The sequence below is a fragment of the Alligator sinensis genome, unplaced genomic scaffold (genome assembly GCF_000455745.1).
Source record: "Alligator sinensis unplaced genomic scaffold, ASM45574v1 scaffold2469_1, whole genome shotgun sequence".
In the NCBI taxonomy this organism is placed as follows: Eukaryota; Metazoa; Chordata; order Crocodylia; family Alligatoridae; genus Alligator; species Alligator sinensis.
The window spans coordinates 1-626 of NW_005844679.1; positions in this window are offsets into that span (position 1 = coordinate 1).

Sequence of the window (626 nt, forward strand, 5' to 3'; positions counted from 1 at the left end):
GGCTTTCTCCCTCCTGGTGGCAATGCCATCACTAATAGGAACTGGAGCCTACGATGGCTGTGGCCATGGGCGTACGTGGAGACCTGAGTAAATCCCCAGGCTCCCAGCAGGACTTTCCCATGCTCTCAGTCACTTGCTGGAGCTGGCGTGGGAGAGAAGCCGGCAGCAGGGGCCTCGGTGGACTTAGGTGCCTCCCTGTGCTCCTGTTCAGCCCTGCTCAGGGCCCCGATAACAGACGCTTATGCATCAATTCTGTAATGCACCTTCCTCTTCTCTATAAGACTATGGCACAAAACGCAGTGGGAACTGCATTCGAGAAGCAGGCTGTGAAGTCAGGCCTTGTGAAGAAACATCAGGAGACCTGAACTGACTTGCACCCATGCTCCCCTCTTGCAAAGGGATGGTTCGGATTGCAGCTCCTGCGACACACTGCCTCGCCTCCCTCGCGCATTGCCCCCACCCCCACCGCCCCTTGGCAATTCAGCACCTTCGAAGTGTGTCGAACAAACCCCCATTCCCTCCCTTCTTGCTGTGCCCACCTCCAACAAGACAGACCAGCCCTCCTGCCAAAAAACCCAGGTTCATTCAGAAGTCACAAGGTTATTTTCTTAAATGTGTAATGTAGG